The sequence below is a fragment of the Mesocricetus auratus genome, unplaced genomic scaffold (assembly GCF_017639785.1).
Source record: "Mesocricetus auratus isolate SY011 unplaced genomic scaffold, BCM_Maur_2.0 Super-Scaffold_100006, whole genome shotgun sequence".
Classification (NCBI taxonomy): Eukaryota; Metazoa; Chordata; class Mammalia; order Rodentia; family Cricetidae; genus Mesocricetus; species Mesocricetus auratus.
In genome coordinates, this window is record NW_024429190.1 from 76,079,081 (window position 1) to 76,106,208 (window position 27,128).

At 44.5% G+C, this 27,128-nt stretch overlaps 1 protein-coding gene across 5 annotated transcripts in view; it reads right to left on the minus strand.

Annotated features, from left to right (window-relative positions):
• The window catches only part of Wdfy3 (WD repeat and FYVE domain containing 3), a 225,667-nt gene that overhangs the window by 182,597 nt on the left and 15,942 nt on the right, over positions 1 to 27,128 (minus strand). For all 5 annotated transcript variants that reach the window (XM_040747524.1, XM_040747527.1, XM_040747525.1 and 2 more), the window contains exon 2: positions 16,211 to 16,298. The gene's annotated coding sequence lies outside the window, so the exon portion shown is untranslated. The remainder of the gene's footprint in view (positions 1 to 16,210; positions 16,299 to 27,128) is intronic.

Genomic DNA, 27,128 nt, shown 5'->3' on the forward strand with positions numbered 1-27,128 from the left:
AGCCCTGTCATGCATCTCAGGGCAACTGCTCATTATGAAAAAATCATGTTTTATTATCAAGTCTGACTTGCTATAAGAAAACCATCTGTTTTGTGGGCAGCCTGCAATTTCAGAGAAGGATTAAATAACAGCATAAACTAAAATGAGAAAAACACGAAGAAATGGAAGGGAGAGGTAACATCAGTCTCAATGGGCAGTTCACAAGAGAAGGCCACAGAAAAACAAATACAAGTCCTTTCAGCTGTATCTCCATGATTACTCCATCCTGTTTACTCACTTCCTGTCCAGCTTTCAGTGCTGTCATGATGGTCAGCATGTTCTTCTCAGTGAGGAGGAACCAGCTGTGTTCCTTACTTGTACAAGTAATTTATCTATCAGCACGAGGTGAATTCACTAATAGCTTCTTTTCCAATCCTGACGTCCCAGTACAGGATTAACAGCAAGCAACCCATTTCTTAAGCAGGAGGAGAAAGCTGTTTTACAACACTAATGCAGAACTTGCCCAGCAATCCAGTGTATGCAGAATGTGTTGCAAATGGAACATTCATATGCATTGTTGTCTTGTTCACAATAGCTAAGAAACGTTGCCAGTCTAGATGTCCATCATTGTGGAAGGATCCTGAAAATGTGCTGTATAAATGGTATTATACTCAAATGAAAAAAATTATGAAATGTATAAAACTAGAAAAATTATACTGAGTGTTACTCAGTCACGGAAACCAAATACCACATGTTCTCTCTTCTATGCGACTTCTAGCTTCAAATCTCTAATTTTGTGTGTTTGATTCTGAGTATGTATAGAAACCAGGAACTAGAAAAAGGCTACTGCAAGACAGATGCATTGAGGGCTGGTCTAGGAGAACAGAGCTAATATAAAAGTGAAGAGGGAGGTATTGATGAGAGCGATGAGAACAACCAGGGGGGAGAGAAGAGTTAACTAAAATAAGGGAAGCATAAACACTATTCAAACTTCTGTCATTCGATCAAATTTTAAAAATATACACCAAACATGATGATTCCTACCTCAAAACCCAGCACTCAGGAGGCAAAGGCAGATGGACCTTTGGAGGCCAACCTGGCCTACATAGTGAGTTCCAGCCAGCGAGAGCTACATAGTGAGAACCTGTCTCAAACAACCCCAACACATAAACAAAAAAACAAAGCATTAGTGATAACTAAAAGAAGAGTCTGAGGAGAGATACCTCACATGGCAAAACAAAGCTCCCAGAAGCCATAGTTTATTTAACAGAGGCTCCAGGAACAGATGAGTTACTGGCCAGGTAGGTCTCAAAAGGTCCCAAAACAATACCGGTTCGAGACATGCTTCGTGGTTGCCCATCAGGATCAGACAATGGCTGCAAGCACCACACAGCTTGGGCACACGATACAGAGAAATAGAGCTAGAACTGAACCGAAAGCCCCCTCCCTACTGCATAGCTTTCATTGTCCCAGAAACTACTGCACAGACTGCCTGGGGTAGTGAATGGACCAGAGAAACATCAATTAGTCCAGCTTTGACTCCTACATGTGAGAGACCAACATGTCAAGCAAGATAAGCCCGCATAAGCAATACTGGCACTATTGCTATGTGGGTAACCAGCTGCTATCTGAGTGTATTTGAGACCCACTCCACAGAAAGGAATTCATGCATGTATGTGAACCATGGCAGGAGAAATCATACACCCTTGGCAACAGCAATACTGAATACTCAATGTCAATAAATTGACAGTGTCAAGCTGCTTTCTAAATATGTATGTTTATACTCACTGACCACTGATGTAGGCTACTCTCAGGCTAAATCAGAGAAGCCTCTCTTTCCAGTGAACAGTGGCGAATGCAGAGACTCATGGCTGAGAATAAGTGATGAATGTGTGCTCAGCCCTAAACAACACATTCCCACTAAGGCCCAGGGAAGGTTGCATAAGAGGGGACATAAAGGATCTAAGAGCCAGAAGACAGGGAGATGGACTCCGAAGCATCATATCTGAGCATGACTCAGCCACTGCCATCACAAATTCATAGCAGCTGTGGATGCCTGCACTGGATCTGCCCAGAAATGGGCCCACTGATGGACTGGCCTGGATGGAGGAGGGCTTCAGGGGGCCCTTGCCACTCAACTCACTGCTGGACTATTTGCTCCTGACACATTCAGGAGGATGGAGAGCCACTGCCCTCGTTGGATACCCATTGATGACACCACCAGGCTTCAATATAGTCCCAATCCAATGGTCGCAAAGATGGCCCCAGTTAAATCACACCAGTCACACACACAGAGAGACAGACACACTCACATTCACACACACGTGCACACACACACACACACACACACACAAGTCATGAGTCTGGGGAAGGAACTGGCAAGGACACATGGGATGTGACAGGGATGGGAGGGAGGTAGAGGGTGTGAGGAAAGAGAAATCGAAACACATTGTACACATATTTGAGATTGTCAAATCAATCAATAATGAAAAGGGAAAAAACCTGAGAGCTTATGATCTCTAGTCTTCTCACAAATTAATCAATTCTTGATAAACTAAAACTAACATAGAGAGTTAAAATAATTCCTATGAAAGTTAGCAAATGACATGACTGCAGTTTTAAAATGATAGGCAACATAAACTCCTTTGATCAAATTAGAATTTTTGAGAATTCCATCTTGTTGCATTTGCATTCTGGCTGCTAAATGTCTATAAACTGCTTCTCAAGACTCCCTTGATAAGTGACACCGGAAGTTCTACTTTAACAATACCAACCCGTTCATTGACCAAAAACAAAAAGAAAGCACAGTGCCATGTCCTCGCAAGGCTCCAGGGACTGGCCTAACTGGGGTGGCAAGAGAATAAAGAAAGCACAGATAACAGACAGACACAAGTTCAGAGAAGCTGGCATCAGTGGGCTGGGCTCTCTGATGAGAAATCCAGCATCCTGGAAGCAGTGTTTATTACACACAACTGAACAAGGAGGCGGGGCTGTTCCATACAGGTAAACAAGGAAGCAGGTTAGCTAATCCAGGAAGGTACAGTCTCTCACCTGACGGTTAACATCTGGGGAGAGAAAGCTATGGAGGTCATTTTCTATATACACTGTCAACATCCCCACTAGGGCCCAAGGAAGGACTTCCCCCATCAATGGGGTAATATTAAAAATATGAAAATGCACCTTCCTATTCAGTGGCACAAACAAGTAAAAATGCTGATATTAGTGGGAATCATGCTCTCACTATAGGGCACGTCAAGGGAAGTTATCAATGGGAATGTGTACTCCAAAATACAGTTGGGCCCAATCCACCTGTAACCCTAATCAGAAGTTCCAGGTCACCCTTGGCTACATAGTGAGTATGAGACTACAGAAGACCTGTCTCAAAAGAACAAACAACGAAACATAGCATGAGCATATATATACACAAATGATATATGCATGTGCATGCATGTGGTCTCATTATAAAGATACATGTATTTATTACCTTTGTTCCCTGATGGAGCCTAGAAACAAAGTGCCCACCCTTGGCATGCATGTCAATTGTCTGTATCTTGATTTCTTCTTGTGAGGAAGAAGCAGCCACTCAGGGCAAGGATTAAGTCCAAGTCAAAGCACTGAAGGCACATGGTAAACCTTCTTATAAAGGGTAGAAATAATTACATGCTCATTAAAAAAAAGTGTTGAGACATAAAAGAACAGAAGAGTACAGTGAGACACGGGGTGGTTTGAGAGCCAAAACACTGAGAGAATAATGAATCATTAATTGTGGGGGAGGGGTGAAACTGTGAATTCAAACCAATTATAAATAGAATAATTCCAACAAGCATCCCCAACACATGTTACACACAGATTTGATACTATGAGGAACTGACTGCTTTTTAATTATCTAAAAGTGCCTCCTTCTCCACAGATTATGCATTAGCTGCCAGTGACCACAGCGATGAAACCAGACAGTGAAACAGGTGGTCAAAATCTGTATCTCAAATAATGGGCAAAACATACCAAAAAGACATGTTCCTTACGTAATACTTTACCCAAGGATGCTTACTTGAAATCTCAGTCACAATTAAACAAAGGGAAAGGCAGGTTGTGTATATACCCTTAAGACATACATGTAACAAAAGACAAAGAGATTGTGAACAACCAACTATTTCAGAGTGTGAAATGTCCCCAATAGGCTATGTGTGTTGAATGTTTGGAATAGACTGAAGAAGGCCGTTGCCAAAGCGTGCCTTAGATGGCTGGCTGCCCTTATCGCTTCTGCTTCCTGTGAGGCTGAACCTCTACCACACTTCTACTTCCTCCATGATGCTCTTCCCAAGCAATGGAACCACACAACCATGGGTCAAACCCTCTGAAACCATGAGCCAACATATCCTTCCTCCGTAAGTTCTTTCTCAGAGGTTTGATCGCTGCTAAGCAAAGGCAACTTAATACAACCTCTAAATCAACGCGGGATCACAGATGAGCGCATGCACTGGAGGTCAGAAAAGTGCTGCAGAGACCGTCTGAACTGCTGCTACAAAGTGGAAGGAGAACTGTAGATTACCGTAACATAACAAAATTGAGTGCACAGAAGTATCAGCTGTGGACACAAGAGATTATCTACATTCTCAGAATCTACACTGAGGGGCTCATGACAAAAGGGCTATCATAAATTGATGGAACTATTAAATGTCGTGTGTGTGTGTGTGTTTACATATACACAGAAGCAGTCATATGTAACTGAGTAATAAATCCCCTGCAAGAAAAGGGCAACAATAGGCAAATCTAGATTCATGATGTTCTTTTCTATAAGTTTGAAAGTCTTTCTGAAGGACAACCTCAGAAACTGAGATCTGTCCATCTGTAATTCCCACAGCTCCATGGTTAGCTGCAACCAATCATCAAGCTAGAAAGCTGACCCCTGGCCTAGATTACACAAGCTTTCACTTTCCCTCCCTTTCCTTCAAGTCCCACATGCAAAATAGCGCCCTCGGGGAATCTTGCCCAGTGTCATTTTCCTCCATGATCAAGGGGCCCCGGATCTGAGCACTGTGCATCTCATCTGATGGACAACTGTTACCTACTCATTGTGACTCTGAGTTACCTGCACACTGCTCAGAGTCCCGTTTCATCCCATGGTCACATCTGACCATGGTCCTCTCTAGATTGCTTAACAGGTCATGAACTAGGCAAGAAAGAACTTGCTTCATAAATTTAAAAAGTCACAACACTAACAAGATAAATTACAGATATATTTTTGGATCTTTCTTCCTCCTTTTGGCTCTTGGGCAATATGTAAAAATTATTACCCAGGGACTTTTGTAATTTCCCAAAGGTATTGTCCAATGAGTACTGCAAACTCAAGTCAAGACACAACTACAGAAGCAGTCTTTTTTGTTTTCTTTTACAGGGGAAGGAGGGATGGGGGGAGGCAGAGGGGGGGGAGGGAGTGAGGGAGAGAGAGAGAGAGAGAGAGAGAGAGAGAGAGAGAGAGAGAGAGAGAGAGAGAGAGAGAGAGAGAGAGAGAGAGAGAGAGAGGGACAACTTTCTTCCTCTCTTTCTACCATGTGGGTTCCAGGGACTGGACTCAATTTGTCAGGCTTGGTGACATTGGCCTTTGCCTGCTGAGTCATGTGGCTGGCCTTCTGGGAACCACTCTTAAGGCAACTACTGAGAATCAATCCAATTGGTGCTTCCTTCACAAATAGTGTGGGACAGAACTGCAAGAAAAGGAAGGAAGGGAACACAGAGAACAGAAATGAAGGGAATGCAGAGGGTGGAAATGCAGCTAGGGAAGAGAAAGAGACAAGGGAGATGAAGCACATGAGGGAAGTCTGTTCTGTCAGACAGCGGATCCTAGTCTACCTGACAAGCCGCATCCTGAGACTTAACTAGCCCTTCCAGCTATTCCAACATCAGAACCAACTGGACACAATCAGGGACAGCTAATATTTATCTATTGGTGACCGGGTCCCCCTAGACAGCACAACTGGCTTGGAATTCACCATGTAGTACAGGCTAGCCTAGACTCAGAGACTCCCTTGTCAGCCTCACAGGAATGCTGGGGTCAGAGACATGCACCATCATGGCTGACTCTGAAAAGTCACTCATTTATCACTCTCAGATACCTCAGAAGTGACACGGGACAGTCCCATCAACATGTTCTGTGAGAGCGGAAATTTCTATGGCCCGAGCACAGAGCTATTTCCACTGGTTTCACTTTATAGTTTTGTAGCTTCCAAGGAATCAACCATGACTATATATTAATAAAGCTAAACCACATCAACCTATGCCTATTATAACCTAAAGTTGGACAATATGCCTGCATCTCTTCTATGACCCCCTGATTTTGGACAACAGTAACAGGTTTAACTAACTTCTATGAGGAGCTTTTGGAACATTTTATAAGCATAGATATTTCTTTTCTTTTTTTTTTTTCTGAGACAGCATTTCTCTGTATTGTTTTGGAGCCTGTCCTGGAACTCACTCGGTAGACCAGGCTTGGTCTCGAACTCACAGAGATTCACCTGTCTCTGCCTGGGATTAAAGGCGTGCGCCACCACCGCCCGGTAAGCATGGATATTTCTTTAATGTTCCATGCTAAGAATGTGAAACACAACCAATGTGGAGATCCACAAGGAGTCAAAGCTCCTCAGGACGGGATAGAACTTCTCTAGTTTACACAAGGGGAAGCCAGGGAGCTGCACGGAAGGATAAAGATCCCATAACTGGTGGTGTGACCTCTCTCCAGAGGAATTCCTGCCTTTGGTGAGTATTTTCATAAGACAACAGATGCCTTTCACTCAACCTTTAATTTAAATGATATATGGAGGGGGGGGGGAGTCAAAGATCCATTCCATCCCAGCTCAGTTGTTGCTTGATTTCTATAGGTCTGAGCATATAAATATGTGTCTGATTTAAAACAACAAAACCCCAGCATTTTATATGCAGCCAAGTTGTTGAATTTGTTCTTCATTCAGACTGCTTAAAGAACTAAAAACCAGTGCACATGTTCGACTAGCTTCCACTTAGCTGGGAAGCTATTGAGATCATCTGCCTTTTTTTAGTTTCTCCTCTCGGGGGAGAGAGAAATCATATTGATCTTTTGGGGTGAGGAAGTTAAAAATAAGTCACTTAAACCACACCACTCTGACATGGTGACTAAGTTTAAAGGGACGTGAAAAAGAGTAAGCACATTACTTTTTCAAGCTGTTTCTCTTTCTATTGACTCATTTAGTGATGGACTAAGACAGAGTCCTTTCTGTAGCCCAGGCTGGCCTGGAACGCATTATGCAGTTGTCTTAGTCACTGTTCTATGACTGTGAAGAGACACCATGACCAAGACAACTCGTACAAAAACAAAGTTTAACTGGGAGCTTGCCTACCGTTTCAGAGGTCTAACCCACTATCATCATGGTGGAGACGGGGCACATAGTGGCAGCATGGTGCTGGAGCAGTAGCTGAGAGCTACCTCCTGATCCTCAGGCCAAGAGAAAGAAAACACTGGCCTAACGTGGGCTTTTTGAAACCTAAAGCCTTCCCTTACAGAAACACTTCCTCCAACAAGGCCACTCCTACTGCAGCAAGGCCACACCTCCTAATCCTTCTCGTGTAATGCCACTCACTGATGATTACACATTCAAATATATGCACCTATAGGACCCATTCTGACGCAAACCACCACAGTACTCCAGGCTGAACTTGAACTTACAGCAATCCTTCTGTCTCAACTTCCTAAATCTTTGATTACAGGTATGAGCCACCATATCTGGCTACAACAGGAGAATAAATTCATGCACAGACAATGCTCCCTCTATAGCAAATGGAACCAGGCATTATCACAAAGAATGAAAACCTGATGTATAGAAACCTGTCCAGGCAAGTGTCGCTACCCTGCCCTTGTCCTAGCTACACCACTCCCCAGTTACCTACCCCAGAGAAACAAGACATCTTGCCCCATCGAATTCTCTCAACTTAATACTCTATTCAATTCATTATGTAAATGTTCTCCTGCTGCTTCTTTTTTATCTTTTATTTCCTTCTGAAATACCTCCTTATTTCCTGCACCATGTAACATGTTATGACTTTAATATCAAATACCCCCTGCAGGCACATGTGTGACAGACACTGCTGAAAAGGAAGTGAAATTCAGGAGGTGAAGCCTGGCTGGGAGAAGTGGGTCACCATGGTGGACATATGTTTGAGGGACACCTGGTCCCTTCCTGCTTTCCCATTGCTCTCTGCTTTAAGAGAGCAAGACCTGCTCCGCCATGTGCCTTCTTCTGCCCTGATGTCCCCTCAGCACCGCCCAGAACAGTAGAGCAGCCGTTCCTGGGTGGAAACCTCAGTGGCAAAGCAGTCAGTCCTTTAAGCTGCTTCCCTTCCCTGTGTCCACAGCAAGGCAAACCAACCGTGATGACTGTCTGTTTTCTCACCTGGCCAATGCTGGAGGAAGACAGCTGGGATTTTGTCTCCTTACAAGGGAAATGAGTTAGATATTTAGTAGATTTCTTCCTGACTCATGAAACTAAAGGATATTCTTCATAGCTGGGTCTAAGCATCAAAAATTAAAATTCCAACTGGATAAGACAGCGGCCCTTAACCCTGTGAGCCAGGCACTATATCTGAACCATCAAACTGCAGGCACCGTGACAAGCTTATTTTGTTTTTACAAAAATGTTTAAAAATAAAACAAATTTCCTCTAAGCAACATCAAAAGGAATGCACTGAGACTATAAATACAGTCACACAGGCACTGCAACTTTAGCATTCTACCCTGAGAGATCAAAGCCTTCGTTATTCTACACACAAACATACTCTCTGGGTTGGGTATTTAACTATCCACTCTGCGTTCTTCAGGGGATTTCTGGAAAGAAATGTTACTTTCTAGCATTTACTGTGTGTTTCTCTCAGGACATCATTACTCAGAGATTTCTGCAATGTGGGTGGAAGCCAGTGCTCACGTGGCTCATGCCCACGTTTTATTTCCTAGGTATCACAAGTTTTCTGTACAAGGCTGTATTCTCAGCAAAGGAATTTCACATCTATTTGACCATTTAGCTTGACCCAAGTAGCTGCTGCATTTCGGGTCCATATTCAGCATAATGGCCTCTTTAATTGTAACAGTAATCACATGATGTAGACGGTGTCAATCGAATTCCTATTAATTTTGATGCATACCCCATTTGTGAAGTCTCCTTTAGTCTTATGAATTAGACGCACTTTACTAATCTACTAAGCTGAGAACGAGGATGAGCAGCCACAGGTGCCTGCGCCAGTGCCCACGGGAAGCAGACTTTAGGACAGTCTGCTGGCTGCAGGTCGCACTCTTTTCCTACACTAGCTGCTTCCTCACCACAAAGGAGAGCAAGAGGCTCAAGTCCTAGGCAGAGGTGCTTACCTAGTGCCAACAGAAACCAGATTATAACCAGGATCTAGTTCTGAATTGCATCCCGCTGTAGAGTCACAGAGAACCATATAGATGCAGCCTCATGGGAGAGTTTGGCGCCCAGGATGTCTTTGAAAATTTACAAGATGCAGCATAAAATACTAATTTACCTGCAAGCATGCACAGAAAACCTTTTGACAACTGACAAGATGTCTAATGCATACAACCTCTTCTGCCTTCCCAGAGAAAAGCATGCTACTCTGGGCTCACTCAGGCCCATTCTGCTTCCTTACCCTGGAAGAAATCTCATTCTCATCCATTAGCCTCAGCCAGTATAACTACTTTGTTGCTATCCAACTCCCAGTTTTCTGTTTTGTTCTGTTTTTTTAAATATCTCGTGTGACTTCCTGCTCCCACGACAGAGATATTTTCCCAGACTCCAGGAAGAAACAGATAAAGAATGTGGATTTCTTTAAGAATATTAGTCTAAGCCGGGCGTTGGTGGTACACGCCTTTAATCCCAGCACTCCGGAGGCAGAGGCAGGCAGATTTCTGTCAGTTCGAGGCCAGCCTGGTCTACAGAGCGAGTTCCAGGACAGCCTCCAAAGCCACAGAGAAACCCTGTCTCGAAAAACCAAAAAGAGTTTCCTTCATTGCCTCTCACGTGCACCAGGGTTGAAGACCACTGTTTGTCACTTTCTCCTTCAGTGAACACAGTAAACACATTCAATCTCTTCTGTCACAACATCAGAGAGAACCCTCCCTCTCCCAGATCTGGGCAGGAAACGCTTATATGAACATTAAACTAGACTCTCCTGACAATATCTGCTGGACATCCTTCAGAGTGGGGCCATGGCTTTTCTCTCCTACCAAGTATACTCCTCTGAGAAGGGCTACTAGACACCCTCAGAAAGGGCCCATGGCCCCTCTCTCCTACTGAGGAGACACACAACAAGGTAATTACGTAGTTGGCCTTCACACTTGGATGGACCACTGAACATTCTAAGAAAGCTGAGCAATCTGCAGAAAGAAGGACAAGGCAAGACTCGAGAGGACAGGCAACTCTAGGAAAGAAACAAAGGCAAAGCTCCTGAAAACATTCATGTCTTTGGTAGTCTGGCCGCACTTCCTGTTCTTCAGTTCTATAGTGCGTGGCACTAGGATAACTGTTTTCAAAACAGCTCTCCCAAGCCAGGCATGGAGGCACACTCGGGGTGGGGAGGAAGGGGGGCGGGGATATCACAAGTTTGAAACCTGCAAGGACTACCAAGTGAGATCCTGTCTCTTACACACACGGTCTTTAGAGAAAGGTACATACGGGCGTCTACCTAAACAGACAAGAGTTCCAAAGCAAACTAATTAACACATTAAATAGCAAAAACACGGTTGGATCTAGCAGTGCTTGAGATTCAGTTTCCAGGCAGTAGGTTCTTCCCTAAACAGAATTGTATCTATACCCGGGGTCTGAGCAGGAAGAAACACTCTGCTGCAAACCCTTTCCTGCCAGGGAGTTCTGTATTTTTCTCACCAATAAGATGTTTGAAACTCACGTTTAATACAATGACTGTTGTTGGAACATTAACTAGGCAAAGATGTGTTACTTTTGTGTAAGTTACATTTTTTCTTTCGAGACAGGGTTTCTCTGTCCTGGCACTTGCTCTGTAGACCAGGCTGGTCTCAAACTCACAGAGACCTGCCTGCCTCTGTCTCACAAGTACTGGGATTAAAGGGGTGCACCACCACCACCTGGTGCTGCATTTGTTTACTGATGTACGGATGTGTGTTTAATTATGTAAAGATGTGCTGCATTTGTTTAATGATGCACGGATGTGTGTTTAATTATGTAAAGATGTGCTGCATTTGTTTCACCTTGCCTACCTAAGGCACCTGATTGGTCTAGTAAAAAGCTGAATGGCCAATAGGTAGGCAGGAGAAAGGCCAATAGCTAGGCTAGCAGGCAAAGAGAATAAACAGAAGGCGAAATCTAGGCTCAAGAGGGGAGAGAAGACGAATAAAAGAACAGAAGGAGAGAATGAGGGACACACCCAGGGCAAGAAGCCAGACAGACATAAGAAGCAGTAGAAGATACACAGGGAAAGGGAATAAGCCCCAAGCAAAAGGTAAGAGAAGCAGGTCAATTTAAGTTACAAGTCGGACATGTGCCCAAGCAACGCCAAGCATTCAAAACTAATTGTGTCATGATATAGGAGCTGGTTGATGACCTAAAGGAAAAAGCCTGGTACAAATGACCATCCATAGGGTATCATCTTCAAATACTAGACACACACAGAAAAACTGTTTCATGCCCTTTTAGGGTCAAAAAAGGAAGAAGTGAGATGCTTTTCCTATAATACACAAGCAGTTATAGAGTGAGGGCTGGAGCTAGCCAACAACTCGGGCCCTGTCATCACCCAAGCAGAAAATTTTAGTAACAATAATGGAATCTATTTATTAGGAAGAATAAATGGTGGAATATATGGAAAAGAAAAGAAACCCAATGAAACAGTAAATGCCACCTGCTAATAATACTGTTTTTATTACCATTAGCTATTATTCAGATGCAGTGGGTGGATTTCAAATATAAATGTGACATTATCAAACTAAATTCTTTGAACAGGCCATTCTTCAGCAGGTGCAAGAAATGAAAAACATTGAAAAGCATAATCCAAGAAGCACAGGAGATAAAGATAAGCCCACATAATCACTGATTTCTAGACAACTTAAGTGTGTGGCAAGACCTTCACATCCAGGTGTGATTCGTTCTGTTTTTTAATCCTCTCCCCGGCCCATGTGTATGTATGTATGTATATGTATGTCACAGCATGCATGTGGAGGCCAGAGGTCAGCCTGGGTATAGATAGCACCATGCCTCCTATCTTGTCTGAGACAGTATCTTTTACTGTGTACCCCAGGCACAGTGTTCATAAACCCCGAGGGATTCCATCTCCACCTCCTGGTCTGCTGTGAAAACACTGTGATCACAGACACCATTTTACCTGGATGAGACACAGGTCATCAGATTTGTGCCAAAATGCTTCACCCCTGACCCTTCCTGCAGCACGCGCACACACACACACACACACACACACACACACACACACACACACACACACACTTCCTTGTTCCTGAATATTCTATCCTCAATATAGCAAAACACAAGGCATATCTACTGAGGCTTTTTAACTAAGCCAAATCTTAACTCTGCTCTTAGAAGCATCTCTTGAACTATGTAATGAGATATCCTAATTTTTATATGAAAAACCAAAAATATTAGGTAAGAAAAGTCTTTTTTAAGGGCTCTGTGCTTTCTCTGTATGACTTGAAGTCAGGTTGTTCATGTGGCACCATCCATGCAGTCCCGGGGCCCTGAACCCAGGCCTCTGAAGTATGAGTCTAGGGCAGTTTCTCAGAGGTTCCGGCTTCAGTGCATACGAGAACAAAATAGCCTGAGAGCTCATGTTCCAGAGACTTCCCACTTCCTGTCTGTCCTCTATGTCATTTAGATTGCCAAGGGCTTTCATTACACTCTTTTGTGTTTGTTCTTTCTTTCCATTTCTAACAGGGCTTGCCCACACTCTGTCCTTTCTGACAGGGCTCCCTATGTAGTCAAGGCTGACCCACACCATCTCCTTTGTGATAGAGCTCCCTATGTAAACCAGGATGACACATATTCTTCCTGTCAGACATGGCTCCCTATGTAGTCCAGGCTGACCCACACCCTCTCCTTTCTGACAGGGTTCCCTATGTAGTCTAGGCTGACCCACATGCTCTCCTTTCACTGTGGCCTGCAGACATTGAGATTACAGGTGTGCCAGCCACTCCCCAAGGGGGGGAAAAAACAAGAGAAAACAATGTGTTTGGACACATGTGTGATGCTTGATCGAATCAAGTCAGAGTTGTTTAGGTGTGGTAGACTTCCTCCTAAGTTCCTCCCTTTTCCTTACTTACACAGATCTATTTCCTCAAAGATTAGCCCCTCAGGAGGCGCCTAGGCCGCCAGACATCTCACTACTATAGTAATATATGCAAGTATCTTTCGCAGAGATCTTGGTAGAACAGTTCACAGGGAAAATGACCGGCATACTCATTGGCAAGGCCATGGGACACCTACATCCCTTCTGCTCCTTTCCCTGAGTAAGGCGAGCCACGCCTCTCGCTGCACCAGGCCACCTCTGTGAGCAGTCATCACATTTGATACTTCTATTGGGAACCAGCAGCAGAGCCATTTTACTGGCGAGAAAATGAGACAAGCTTGGGAAATCTGCACAGACAGTTCACAGCAGCAATGCAGAGTTGAACTGGAGCAGCACGCTTGGGACCAGGCAGGTTTCACTCTCACACCACTGGGGATTCTACGTGGTTGTTGTTGTTGTTGTTTTTTTTTTTTTTTTGGTTTTTCAACACAGGGTTTCTCTGTGGCTTTGGAGGCTGTCCTGGAACTCACTCTTGTAGACCAGGCTGGGCTCGAACTCACAGAGATCCACCTGCCTCTGCCACCGGAGTGCTAGGATTAAAGGCGTGTGTGGCCACCACCACCCAGCTACACTGTTGTTTCTAATTGCCCTTCTGATGAAGACCAATGTATACTTTGCTCTCCAAATAAGGACCCACTAAGACTACCAAGGATTTAAAACTCAGTTCTGTGAGGTGGACATGAAAATGTCAGGTATTGTTCAAAATAAGCCAGAAGTCTACAGGAAAGGGGAAATTACACAAAGTTTCACATCAAGAGATAAAGTTGTGAGGAAAATCTTCAACATCCCTAGTCCTAAACGATTTACCTACTTAGTGACTTATTAGTTCATCTACAGTGATGATGAGCAGCCTCAGACACGCCAGGCCAGTGCTCTACCATCAAGTGAGGCACAGCTAGTCCTCCTGGGTCCAAAATTTTAACCACCATTTCTTAAAATTAAGGCAAAATAGATTATAGTTTAAAATACTAAAAGCATTAATAATGCTATTTTATTTACAATCTTTTTCTGACTATAAGAACTTTTTACACTGGGCATTTTCAGCTTCAGTCAGTATTTGTATTCACAAATTCACCTGTATTTTCTTGAGTTCCTTCCATGAACATTTTAGTTCCCTCGTTTGGTACTGGGGGTTAAATCTGAACATACACTGTACCACTGACTTTCTGAGCATGCTGTACCCTGGAGGAGGCCCTGGCAGGTCACTGACTTTCTGAGTATGCTGTGCACTGGAGAGGGCACGGGCAGGTGATCATAGCCTGTTTTTCAGTGGGAAGAAGTCAGGTGCTTTTAGAACACAGGTTTGAAAAAAGATCGATGGGAGGTTTTAAATGCCCCTCTCCTAAGCCTGTCTGGGGTTGAATGGGGATGTAGGCTGTTCAAGAGCCTGCTAGGGGAGTCTAGAATAAAAGACACGGCTTGGGAGGAGCACTTAAGCATGCTTCCATCAAAGAGGATGGGCTGAAGACAGCAAGTTACCAGAGACAGGAAAAGCACGTGTGTGCAGAGGACAAGGAAAAATATGTGTGTGCAGAGTACAGGGAAACAGCACCATGTGTGCAGAGGACAGGGAAATGTGCATGTGTGCAGAGGACAAGGAAAAACATGTGTGTGCAGAGGACAAGGAAAAACATGTGTGTGCAGAGGACAGGGAAACAGCACCATGTGTGCAGAGGACAGGGAAATGTGCATGTGTGCAGAGGAACAGGGAAGTATGCATGTGTGCAGAGGACAGGGAAATGTGAATGGGTACAGAAGACTAGGAAAAATGCGTGTGTACAGAGGATAGGGAAATGCGCATGTGTGTGTAGAGGACAGGGAAACTCTTGTGTCAAGGACAGGAACTTTTCTAAGAACTGGTAGGGAACCCCTGTGCTTAGGCCCCTAGGTTGCCATTGTGCAACCTGGCTGTGTTTCTGCCCTTGGATCTGTGTCTTCTGGAAAGTCCCCCAAAGCCTGATACCTTTCTCTTTTTGGTTAAGCTAATTTCAGTTGAGAGGTTTCAACCAGCAGAGAGCATGGCCCAAAAGGCACCATCTCTACAGTGAAGAACAATACTGAAGGACAGACAGTCCATGAAAGCATATGCAACCCAAAATCCCACAGTGAAAATGAAACACTGCAAGGAATGGCAGGCACAGAGTCCTGGGATTCACCAGCCCCTTACGGGGGCCTTTTCCACTTCAGCTGGTCACTGACGGTGGAGGCTACACAACTGATTAAAAAGGCCTGCAGCACTTCGAACACCACAGAGGGTCCCAGCTCACTGCTGCGGACTTCACGGCGTCACAAACAGCATGCATCTCTAAAAACAGTGCTTTCAAGTTTGAATTCTGATCTTTTCTGGGACCAGATGGTATAATGTTCTCTGATGCTGGACAGGGGCAGAGAGTCGAGGTGTGTGTGTGCGTGTGCGTGCGTGCGTGCGTGCGTGCGTGCGTGCGTGTGTGTGTGTGTGTGTGTGTGTGTGTGTGTGTGTGTGTTGCTCTGCAGTGTGCTGTGTTGCTAGGCCATGAAGCTCCGTGTGCATGGTAAGTGCACTAACAACCCAGCACAATTTCATTTTATGATGTGTTACTTCATCAAAACCCAATGATATTTTCCAGGAAAGAGATAAAGGAAATGTTTCTAACACATAATTTTGTCATTTGCAGGTACCAACAATAAAAACACTGATGATTTAAAGTCAGAATTATAGCTGAAGATAGTGAATTCCAGCATACCCAGTTTGGGTAAGAATGAAGAGAAAACGGCTTTCCCTAGTTTACAAGTTATCAGGGATGACGCAGGATCAAAACCTTGGTCGTCAGGATCCCAGCTCAGGAGACTCAGGGATTCCGCCCCTGACTCCTTCATCAATAGCCTGATGATGTCCCGGACTGACCTGATCCTGTGTGCTGGGCTGGCATGGACCTGCAGAGACGGGAATGACAGGCACTTTCTTCCTGAAGCAGATGTGGAGAGTATCACACCTGTGAGAAAGGAAGGAAGAGGTTCAGTTCATGTTCAGGAGACCGGCCAGCCCAGCATCTTCTGCTGCTTGTACCCGTCACCTGCCACCTTCCTTTCACCTGAGAGCACATCACTCAAGGCACATAAACTCTGCTTTTGAAACAGCCCATGAGAGAGGCCACCAAGATGGCTCAATGGGTAAAGGTGCTTACAACCAAGCCTAACAACAGCAACCTGAATTAGAACCCACATGGTGGATGGAGAGATCTGACTCCTACAAGCTGCTCCTCAACCTCCACAAGGTTGGCATGGTGCCTGTGTGTACACAGACACATAACACTCACACACAACATGTAAATAAAATGTAAAACAAAGCTTTTAAAAAAGAAATAGAGCAGATATTCTTCTTAAAATCCATGAAAACAAGGTCACTTAAAGTTCGCTACCGATCACCTAGTATGGCTTCTTTTCCTAATGAAGAAACCGAGACCTAAAGAAGTCACATGAAGACAAAGTGACAACACCACAGTGAGCAGCAGGACGGGCATAAAGCCAGATGTAACCCTGTGGGGCTGTATTCACTTGCATAACACAGAACACAAAAAACTTCAGAAAGACAAAAAACTCACAAAAACACCGGACGGTGGCGGCACAGGCCTTTAATTCCATGACTCGAGGGCAGAGGCAGGCGGATCTCTGTGAGTTTGAAACCAGCCTGGTCTACAAGAGCGAAGCCACAGAGAAACCCTGTTTCGAAAAACCAAAACCAAACAAACAAATAAAAAACCCACAAAAACAACCCAGTTTTTGCCTGGGTGTTTGTCCAGCATCAGAAGGTACATGATGGAATAAGGAGCTAAATGGATTTGTGCAAATGTAAAATCAGAAAACCCCGTGCCCCTCCCAGGTCACACACCGACCTCAGGTTATCTGCCACGCCACACACAGGTTACTTACATGGTTCTCTCATTTGTGATCCCTTACTTCAGTATGAGAGCCCTAGCATATGGACATGCAGTCCAGACTCTGCACTTCATCCACTCTGCTCTAAAAACTTCCCACAGTCTTAGCCAACTACTTCCTTGGTCTCAAGAAATTTGAAAGTGACTGCCCCGCACTACTACTGACGGCCTCCTAACTGCACACTCTGTCTTGGCAGCACTCCCTGACTATGGAGGCTTCACATTGCAGCATCTGCTCTCCTGCTCACAACTAGTTTGGGTCATAAAACTTTGTTAATCTCTCTGCCACAGTATAAAAATTCAAACCAAACCAGCTAATCATTCAAAGACCTATTCAAAGACAATCGACTGTGAAGAGTCTTGGCTGCTTCTTTTTATTGTTGCTGATTGTTTTTATTTGTGTTGATTATTTATTTGTTTGTTTGTTTATGTGTTTGTTGAGACTAGGCCTTTGGAGCCCAGGCTAGCCTTGAACTTCCAAGTGCTGGGATTACAGACACATACCACTATGCCAACCAAACTAGGTTGGTTGGTGCTTAATCAATTAGAAGGTCAAATTAGAAAGAAAAATACTTTTCAAATGTTGGAAGCTATTCTTTAATGAGCCCACAAGACAGTTCAATGGGTACAGGCACCTTGCACCTAAACTTGATAATCTGAATTTGATCCCTGGGACCAAAGGAGAGACCCTATTCCTGCAAGTTGTGCTCTGACTTCCATAAGCATGCCGTGGCACACAGGTACCCCTGCCCAATAGGCAGACACAAATAAATAATAAATAAATGTTACTTTTCAAAATCCTGCAATGCATCTTCAACAACTCCTAGTTTTGTGATGTATCAGATGGTAGACACACACACAAGCTTACTGAGGCAGAAGTCTTTAAAACCAGCAACTTAGCAGCACTATTAGGAATTCAAATAGCAAGGAGGGGAAGAAACAGGAAGTGAAGACATGTGTCCTAAATCTGACTTCCCAGTATGGCTTAACCAAGTCTTATGTAGCATAGGCTGGCCTTGAACTCCCTATGTAGCTGATTCTCCTGCATCCACCTTCCAAGTGCTAAGATTATAGAAGTGAGCCACCACAGCTCATTATAGATTGCTGGGGATCCTATAAACAAATGCATACTAATGATATCAAACAGCTCTTGTTTTATAGGGCTTAATATTCTCATTCAATATTAGATTTCCAACATTCAAAAATGCTAGGCAAATGTTCTACCAACAGAACTATAGCCCGGTTTTAATTATATTTTAAATTGATTATTTGCTACCCACAACAATTACTTGCAAATGTTCAGTTAAATTCAAAGCAAAATAACAACACGAATATCACCAGGATCATACCTCTGATTCTTATCAAATGTAAACTGAATATATGCATTCTCCTTAATTCGTAGGCATGTATTTTGGGAAATTTTAACATGTGGAACAGGAGACAAGTACCAAAACTTTTCTAATACATACATGTATAATAGCAAAATAAACCAAAATAAAAATCTGTCATTTTAAACGAAAGAGTTAGTAGCCACTTTGGGGTCATTTTACATAACACAGTACCATTCTGAAATGGAAAGCAAATGAACCATACCATCACAACAGCACTTCGGGAGGTGGAGGCCAGAACAAGAATTCAAGGCCATCCTCAGCTATACAGGAAGTTGGAGGCCTAGCCTGGGCTACATGAGACCCTCTAATACAAACAAGCAAAAATAGAACATCTAGGAACTTGTCCCCCAACGGAAGAACTAAATGTAATTTACTCCGATTACTCCACACTTTCAACTCCTGCCATCTATTAACTGCACACGTCTATGTATGTGTCTTTCAGCAAGATGGTATTCTAGTTTCTTTGTAAAGCCATAAAAATGACATCAAACAGCTCATCTTATAGGACTTAATGTTTCTACTCAATATTACATTTCCAAGACTTGATCCATTCAATTTTCATGATGGTGCCAAATTTATTCTCTACCGTGTTCTTAGCAATTACACTCTCATGGGCAATATGGTTCATATTTGGTTACATCCTCTCTCTCCCTTAGTTTTAGGATATAAAATGGTACTCCACTGCAATCTTACTTTGCATCTTCTTGCTCATTAATGATGTTGCATTTTCTACCACACTCATTGGCTAATTCATGGCTTCTCTTTGGTGAAAGGCCGGTCCCTATCTTTTGCTCTCTTTCTTCCCGAGTTGTTTTCCCTTCTCTTTCACATGTTGATTATCTGGTTTTGCCAGTTCTGAGTAGCCAGGCCCAAGCAGGCATCAGATAAAGTAGAAGCAGGAAGCCAGACAACGGGAAAGAGCCAGCCATGTGCTAATGTTTTCCTGCCTCCACCCTTGTGAGCAGCATGCAATCCACAGACACTGAAGCAGACACGGAACACCACACAGTGGATGAAGCTTTCTAAGCGCTGATTTCAACGTACGTTCAGGCAAAAAAAAAAAAAAAAAAAAAAAAAGAAAAGAAAAATGCTTAGGCAGTGATGTCAATGCATTCCACTTGTAGCCTACAACACAATTTCAAGGTGTCAAGTTTTAAATAGGCCAAACTTTAGACAGTGTTTCCACTGTGGCCCTTATAGTTTACATATTTTTATATCATGCTTTGCTTACCTCTGATTTAGAATAAATCTGGTGCAGTGTCAAAGGGTTGAGTATTTTTAAACACACAAATGTTCATACGTAAAAATCTGAGTTTCAAAACTAAATTATATAAATTAGAAGCTGTTGCCTGAACCCCAGATTTAGCTAAATGCTAGCAATGCCTTGATCTCAGCAAAGTCTAAGGGGCTTAGGATCGATTAACTCTTTGTAGTTTGTAGATCAATGAAAAAACAATACACTGTTTCTCAGTCTTTAGTGATTTTCAGGGGTCTCTGAGTTTAAACAAAGTGGACCATTAGATAATAACGAAATGCTCATTTTCTGAAAGTTTTAATAAGCAATTTCATAGCCTCCTTCTGGGATACCTGCCAGAGACATAATGAAAGGCACCAAGGAAACAAACGAGAGAGCACATGAAACCTGTGGCTCTCTGCACGACGACCTGATCCCATGAGCCATCAGAAGGCGACTGCAGGAGCTGATGGAACCCCTCCTCCCACTGTGTCCTTTCAAGTCACATACGGGGTCTAATCCTCTGTCCCTACTGCTAAGCAAGGGCACTGTTGGTCAACTCCACTTCTGTCTCCTCCCAATAAAATAACTACTGGCAGGAAGAGTTCCAATTACCAGAGCTGAACAACCCTTTCCCCTAACTGACCTGTAGGTAATGGTGAAACATCACTTCTGCCTGCTAGGACCTTTCCATTCAAACTGAGCACACTCCTATTAGACTACTCCCCTGCACTACCACTGAAACTGAAAGGCAGCAATCTACAGACCTTCCCTGAGCTATGGGCAGCACCTACAGTCCTTTCCTGAGCTATGGGCAGCACCTACAGTCCTTCCTGAGCTATGGGCAGCACCTACAGTCCTTCCCTGAGCTATGGGCAGCACCTACAGTCCTTCCCTGAGCTATGGGCAGCACCTACAGTCCTTCCCTGAGCAGCCCTGCATGACTCCTGCAGGCTGACAGGCTCCCTTCCCTGGTGCTCACTCTCTTGGTTAGACCCCATTTGTAGACAACTCCCTTCCCATCTCCTCGACTGATTCCTCCTTCCCCACCTCTAAAATTCTAGTTTCCAAAGTACATTCAGAATCTCTGCACACATACAGTACCTATGCTTTACAGACCTGTCTCAAGGCCTTCACAACTGCTGCTCTGTCTATGAGCGTCCTCAAGAGGCATTATTTCTGTGCAACCCTTGCCATCTTCAGGAGAGCAGACTTCCCAAGTCTGACCTTGGATTCCCTTACTCACTTCTCTGACTTTCCTCCAACATCATCACCAGCTAACTTTTACTCTTGTTTTTCCTAATCCTCCCTCTCCCCACACACATAAAAGGTAAAACCCACTACAACAGAGATTTGCTTTTGTTTGGAATTACATCTTCAACACGTAGGAAAGGAGAGAGGATCGCAATTACGGGGCAGATAATAAGCAAATGCATAACTATAAGGGCAACAAAAAAGGTCAAAATTTATAAAACAAGATCATCTAAATAATCATGGGACTTTTAAATGTAAATAAAGCATTGTAAAATTCCTTTAAAATATAAGATAATGACAATCCTGAGGACAGCAGTTGACACAAGTGTGACCATAGTCACAATAATAAACACCCCCCAAACTGAGGCTCTACATTCACAAAATGGCTTTCTCTACTAACCCCTGCCACATCTGACAATGCCTGGCTTGCAGAGTCACACCACCAAAACAGAGGAATAGTGTGAAAACGCTCATTCCAAACCCTGGCCCAGACAAACGTCTCTGTAATTGAGGACAGTCCAAACTAAAGGGCAGATTTTTTTAGATATTTTGCTTGGAAATAATTTCAAACTTAGAAAAGTTACAAGAACTGTTTAAGAACACAGTAAGAGCCAAGTTCACCTAGTACTAGTCACCCATCCCCCACCCTCCCAGGAGAAACCACATGTGCCACCTGCATCCCAGCCCTTCTCCACTAGACTGGGCATTCTGTTAAGGGTGCTTTCCCCTACAGACAAAGCACAGCCACCAACTCCAGCTAATCTACCCATCCCTCGGTGTGTGCAGTCGAATTTCTCAGCTCATCCAAGGATGGCCTCTACAGCACTTTCTCTCAATCTGGCATTCAGTGTAAGGTCAAGCACTGCACTGCTAGCCCATGCTTGTCTCTGGCAGTTATGGCAAATACAGTCCCTTCTACAGCCTTCATCAATTATAGCACTAACTTAGCGGTAAAACACACCCTTTCCCTGTGCTGCTCCTGTTTTTAAAGTATACCATCTCTTACTTAGCATTGGCCCCATGGTTCCTCCGAATCTGAGGTCACACCGCTTTGGGTGGAGATGTGGATGTGTCCCTTCGGGTGTCGTAACTACAGTCACGTGGTCACCATCTATTCCGTTTTGTTGATAGACCTTACCAATGTATAATCACCATTTTATTCCCTGCAACTAATACAGTCTGTGGGGAAATGCTGTAAGGCCATGTAAATACCTGTCCCTGGTCAGTGTTCCCCCAACTGTCTTTGATCCTTGACACCCCTAATCATCACTAGCTATGCTAACTGGCTCCAAAGTGATGGCTTCCAGCTCTTGAACTTGAATTCTACTGTAATCAAGAGCCCCACCCCATTTATTTGCTTATTAATCAGTTTACTACAGTATGGATTCTTATTTTGTTAATTTAGATGCTTATTTTAATTTTTGTTTATGTGTATGTGTGGGTCCTTGTGAGGGTATGCCATGTGTATGGATGCCTGTAGAGGAGCGAGGTCCCTGAAGCTGGGGTTACAGGCATTGTAAGCTCATCCATCTCTCCAGTCCCACAGATTCTTACTGATAATGGTTCACAATATATTCACACATGAATACATATTGGTTTTAAAAATAATGGACTAGCCGGGCAGTGGTGGTGCACGCCTTTAATCCCAGAACTCAGGAAGCAGAGGCAGGCAGATCTCTATGAGTATGAGACCAGCCTGGTCTACAAGAGCTAGTTCCAGGACAGGTTCCAGAGCTACACAGGGAAACCCTGTCTTGAAAAAAATAATAATAGACTAAACTGGTGCCTTCAACTCCAACCCATCCCCCAAAAGATTTATTTTTGCCTTCTCAGAACTATACAGCCTAGACTACAGAATGAGACCCTGTCTCCAAAAAAACCAACCAAACAGACTATCCAGTAGACCACTGACATCATTGTTAATCTGGGTGTATCTACAAGACTCCACAGCCACAGGACACCCTCCAAGGAAAGCTGCAGGTATTAAGTCGAAAAGATGCTCTGTATAGAAGTGGAGGTGGCAGGCTGGAAGGCAGGGCTGCCTGCAGCCACTGGTACCCATACCCAGAGGCCAGGTATGCAGCAGGACAGCCACTGGTACCCATAGCCAGAGGCCGGGCATGCAGCAGGACAGCCACTGGTACCCATAGCCAGAGGCCGGGCATGCAGCAGGACAGCCACTGGTACCCATAGCCAGAGGCCGGGTATGCAGCAGGACAGCCACTGGTACCCATAGCCAGAGGCCGGGTATGCAGCAGGACAGCCACTGGTACCCATAGCCAGAGGCCGAGCATGCAGCAGGACAGCCACTGGTACCCATAGCCAGAGGCCGGGCATGCAGCAGGACAGTTTGGGGTCTGCCCTAGTGTCTTTAGGTTTCGCTTTGACCCACTGCTTCCTTGCTCTCCTGCTATTATCCCTCTTTTGATGGGAATGTTTACTCTCTGCTGTTGTGCATTAGAAGTGTGATACCTGCCGGTTCATTTTTAATAGGGACTCACAATTAAGAGCTTCCGAAGAGAGTTTTGAACAGTACTGGGACTGGCAAAGGCTGTGAGGACGCTAGAGGTGGACTAAAAGAATGTTACATCATGAGACAGAAAGAAAACTTTGGTGGCCAGGTTGCAATGTTGGGTATCAAGGGTCAAGTTCAGGTGTCGGGTTGACGGGTAAGGTTAATCTTCACTGCTGTCTTGGCTGCCTTTAGGATCACCATGAAAACACTCTTCTAGGTGTGCCCATGAGGCTGTTTCCAGAAAGGTCTGACTGAGGCAGGAAGAGTCACTCCAAATGTTAGTGGCACCATGTCAGCTAATCTCTGTGCCGGATTGCACGTGCTACGTGGCGGGCTCCCTCACATCCTGTCACCAGGCCTCTGACTTCACCAAAATTACCTTCTACTCTTTAAAGGGCACTTATGCAACAGAGAAGAAGCTGTAATCCAGGAGAAAGATTGTAAACATGAAGCAAGCTGGTACTCAATGCATACAACGAAATATCAACTCAATTAAAAGAAAGCAAATGAGTGTGTGCTTGGTGTGTAAGTGCACAGCAATTATTGTGGTATGCACATGGGTGCCTGCAGAGACCATCGGATTTCATTCATTCATTCATTCATCTGAAATATCTCCCACTGAACCTGGAGCTCATGGGATGCACATGGGTGCCTGCAGAGACCATCGGATTTCATTCATTCATTCATTCATCTGAAATATCTCCCACTGAACCTGGAGCTCATGGGATGAAGGTACCTCTCTCTCTCTCTTTCTCTCTCTCTCCATTCATTCGAAACAGATTTCCCACTGAACCTGGGGCTCATGGGATGGAGACAGACTAGCTGCCCAGCCTGTCCCATGGATCCTCCTGTCTTTGCCTACCCAATACTGAGATTATTGTCCATGCTGCTGTGCCTGGCCTTTTATACAGTTGCTAGGGACCTAAACCAAGGTCCTCACCCTTGCACAGTAGGCACTTTACCAAGGGAGCCATCTCCTGTTTTAAACGGAACAAAACGCTAACACATACAAAGATACAGAAAAGAAACACACACACATGAACTGGGTGGGCCGCCTTCCCTGACTACTGAGAGCTGCCACTGTACCCTGGGTCTGGGAAGACCAGAAAGAGGCCTGGGGGTGGGAGAGACTGAAGAACCAAGCTGGCCTTCTGGGAACATGGTCCTCATAAACCAAACAATAGCAGAAAGCAAGCTATGCTCTGCAGTGAACGGTTTGGCATCTATGCAGACAGACACCTCCGGGCTCAGCCACTGGTCGCTGGAGTATAGCAAGGACTTCTCACCTTTCTCTCTAAATACACATTTCTCTCCTCCATCCTGCAGATACTAGTTGGCTCAGTTTAACCTCTAAAATGCCAACAACAATCAGAAGAGACCTGGATGCTCAGTGCCCAGAGTCTCTTTGCACTAGGGCTCTGCCTCTAGCCATGGTACCTCAACTTGCGTCTGGGTTTTCTTCCACAGGAAAAGCTGCATCCCACCCGATGCTTAGCACCAGGAGCTCTGGTGTACATGAAGCAGGAACACTGCCTCGAGTCCCAGGCCAGCCTGGGCTAGACAGCAAAACCTTGTTTCAAATAGCTATGAATCAAACAAACAAAAAGATGCACTTACAGACTTACAGGATTATCTCTCTTTTCAAGTGTAAGCAGGAACAGAACAAAAAAAAAAAAAATGGGGTTACCAAAGAGATGCTCTAACCATTTCTAGGAAGGGTGTGTAGCCTTTGTTTTCTGCTTCGTCGGGAATGGCCCCTGACGCACAAAGAAAGCACCTCAAAGCTATTGACCTACATCACATCTCTGTATCCTGGCTCCAGGAGGGACCAATGCCTGATCCAAACAGGGCTGATCTATCTAATCCAGTCTTTCAAGCAAAGCAATGTTAATGGCAGGGGACTCAAAAACAGTTTCATATCTAGAACCTCTGCCCAGTCCAATGTGGAGACACAGGCCTGTAACCACAGCCCTGGGAGGCTGAGGCAGGAGGGTAGACCTGCAAAGCCAGCCTGGACCACAAAGTAAGACTGTCTCAACAATGAAGAGATGCCTCCTGCTAAAAAGACAGAGAGCAGCTCTTGCTCCTGCTGCTTAGGCTCCGCGTGTTTGCCACCGAATTTCCCTTTCCCCTCCAGGTCCAACCAAATGTCACGCCGGTGCAGCATGTGCATGCAAGTCAGTGAAAGCATGGAAGCTTACCAGAGAGAGCCCTAACAACCATGCCTTCCCCTTGTTTCCTATCACCCCAAATCGCAGGTTCGCCTCCAGAGTGGCAACATGAGGTCCTCGGCCTAAAGTGCTTTCTCACATCCTCCTATTCTGCAACGAAGCAGATTTGCTGCCACAGAGCTCACTTCTGTCTGTGCACGTCAGTTCCCTGTCGAAGATGGCACAGAGAAGCATCAGCAGTTCTCGGTTCTCTCATGATGTCGCACCAGTGCCAACGGGGCAGGCTGACGGTTACTCATTAACCCTGGAACTGATTTTTACCCTGAAAGGGGGCATTTTGCAGGTCAGAATGTCAAACTAAAACTAAACCTGCTCCTCTCCTGTGCTCCCCAGGGTGGATGACCAGCGTTTCTAGATTTTTCTGTTATACTGCTTTTGTCCACTCGTCATTCACTACCCTAGCTAAGTTATGATGAATAAACTTCTGTTTTTATACTGTTGGAGGTCCCTAGTCTGGTCACTGTCTAGACCCTTCCTAAGACTGAACCTACTTTCAGTCACCACTCCCAATCCCAAAGAGTGGTAGCAAGCCATTATCCAGAGCCCAGGACCGGCTGGGAGAGCTAGCTGGTGGCCACCCATGGAGATGCTCTGGTCACACATTAGGGACCCACCCGTCCCTATGGCAGATTCCAAGTGTGTCTTCACCTGAGTTCCCAAGAACAAGAAGCTGGGCACACTGCTCACAGCTATTCTGCCTCTGGTGTGGCCTCCAAAGAAGCCCCTCAGCCCCTGAGCTCAGCTAGATTGGCGGTAGCTCGCCTCACTCTGTCTAGCCCATCCAGTCTAACGCTAGCCATCACCCCAGCTCTGAAACTTCCTGTGTTCTAGCCAATAGCAAATACAATGGGCCCTTAATGAACTGACAAGCAGCAAAAATGCAAAGATAAATAGAAAGGAGAAGAAAAAATGGTATGAAGTTGAAACACTGTGTGATTAAAATAATAACATAACAAAACGGAAGGGTTGCTGAATATTTCCATGTAAAGTTTTATCTTTCAATCACCAGACTGCAGCTTGTAAATATAGAGGAAAACAGTGGTTTTGTGCATATGTCTGTGGTGTGTGTGTGTGTGTGTATGTGAGAGAGAGAGAGGGAGAGAGAGAGACAGAGAGAGAGAGAGAGAGAGAGAGAGAGAGAGAGAGAGAGAGAGAGAGAGAGAGAAAGAGAGAGTATGAATGATCGAATTACATTTTGTAAAATGATTCTACTACAGAATATTGAGATGATCATCTGGCTCCCAAGTTTTAGCAGAAATCTTA